Genomic DNA, 2,377 nt, shown 5'->3' on the forward strand with positions numbered 1-2,377 from the left:
ATCTGGAAATCTCTGGTGTTAATTTTCAAGCTGTCTCTGGCTGGAGGTCGATCCTCCTGTGATTCTGTTAGCCCCTGTCAGCACTCCTGGGAATCCAACTCTCCCCTGCATCCCCTTGGTCAGAGCACTCTGCAGGCAAGCTCTCCTTTTGCAAGGCAGGTGTCCAGAAATCTGGAGCTCTGATCCTCCTTGTGAATCCTGGGGTCAGAGCCCTCCCTATAGGCTGACTCTCCCTGTGTGATGCAGAGGATCGGTGATCTCAAGGACCTGTGGTATAGAGAGTCTTCCTGAGCACTTAGCTGCCTCCACTGGGGTTCAGAAGAGAGGTGGCAGGAGTGACCCCGACTAGACCAGAACCCCGCCTCTGAGCAGGCAGTGTTCCTTTGTCCCTGTTCTTGCTGGCACAAGCCCCTGCTAGATTCTCTGGAATTAATGTGTTCCACTCACCAGTGATCCCGAGGACCATGATCCCGAGGATCTGTGGTGTGAATGGTGTGAAGAGAGCTCCAGAGAGCTCAGCTGTCTCTGCTGGGGTTCAGAAGAGAGATGGAGGGAGTGGCCCCTACTAGACCTGTACTTCACCTCTGGGCAGGCAGTCTTCCTTTATCCCTGTTCCTGCTGGCACAAGCCCCTGCTGGATTCTCTGGAGTTGATTGTGTTCCACTCACCTTGATCCCAAGGACCTGTGGTGGCAGAGAGTTCTATGGATCGCTCAACTGCTTCTGCTGCAGTTCAGAAGAAAGATGGTGGGAGTCAGCTTCATAGATTCTTGGGACAGAACTTGACAACAAAAACAAGAGCAAAAGAAAACAAAAATAAAAAGCCATTGTTTCTCAGTTCCTGCTGTAATTGTTGTGGTAAAACCACACTGAAAAAATCATTACTATATTTTATTTTCTTAAGATCCTTCTCTTCATGATCCCCTGCCATGGGATAGTTTTCTAATAAAAACAATATAGAGCAATAGCTTTACTAATGTAAAAGATTATACATGGCATATTTTAGTCACTACATTTCTTTCAAGTTTCCTATGATTTACCATGCTTTATATACCTGTTTAAAATTCACAGCAGAATACAAAAAGACCAATCAGCATCCAGATTAAGTTTCCATGATATATACATATATATGTGTGTATTGATATGTACATATATCTATATACATAGATATATGTGCATACATATATATGTAACAATAACACAAAATCATTGTCTACTGATTATATATATATATATATATATATATATATATATATAACCAGTATATAATATGATATTATATATAATCAGTATATATACTATATACAACAGTTTCTATATAATACATAATCAGTATATAATATATTATATATAATGTATTATATATAGCTAATATTTTCACAATAGATTATGTTACATTTTCACAGTAATTATAATTCACAAAGTGTTGTTTTACCTCCAATTTTGCTGCTTTCACCATAATAGCTGCTCCTTATACATGTGTAACTGGTCCATATAAGTACATCATGACACCAACATTATGGCATTATATCACACACACACACACACACACACACACACACACACACCTGTAACTTTTTGGAGTATATAAGAAAAGGTTGGTAGGGTGATGTCATCATGCCCTGTGCTCATATGTGGTCATATCTGCATGTGGATACTCTGCCTGGAGATGGATATAGGAATGACATCATTGGAAATACATGTTTTTCCAGTGGTCTTAGGAGAGCCCTGTGAAAGAATCAATTGATTCTCAAAGGCTTGTTATCCACAGGTTGACAACCAATCAATGTTTTGTGTGTATGTGATTGTGTGTGTGTGTTGTGTTGTTATTATTATAATTTCTTTATTCTTTCTTCATGCAATACATCACAACTGCAGCTTTCCTTCCTTCCACTCTTATGAATTCCCCAATGATTCCCCTCTCCGTCCCTTCCCCCAGATATACTCCATGTTTTCCTCCTTTTGTTCCTGAACCCCCAGAAAAGAGTAGGTCTCCCACAAACATCACTGAGCACAGTAAAAAAAAAGATACAATAAGACCAGGCACAAACAAGGCAGGGGGAGATAGCCCAGTAGGAGGAAAAGGGTGCCAAGAGCAGGCAAAAGAATCAGAAGCACTATGACTCCTACTGCCAGGAGTGGCCCCCAAATACCAAGCCAAAAGCCAGAACATACATACAGAAGACCCAGGACACTCATGAATGCTCTATAGTTGCTGCTTCAGTCTCTGTGAGCCCTCTGAGTCCCTGCTTAGTTGATTCCTCTGGCCACGCCCTTCAATTCAACCCCTTTGGTTCTTATAATTTTACCTCTCCCTCTTCCTCTGGGTTTTCTGGAACATCTTAGATACAATCTCCAAAACAAGAAAATCAAGAAGA

The sequence above is a fragment of the Mus pahari genome, chromosome 5 (assembly GCF_900095145.1).
Source record: "Mus pahari chromosome 5, PAHARI_EIJ_v1.1, whole genome shotgun sequence".
Classification (NCBI taxonomy): domain Eukaryota; kingdom Metazoa; phylum Chordata; class Mammalia; order Rodentia; family Muridae; genus Mus; species Mus pahari.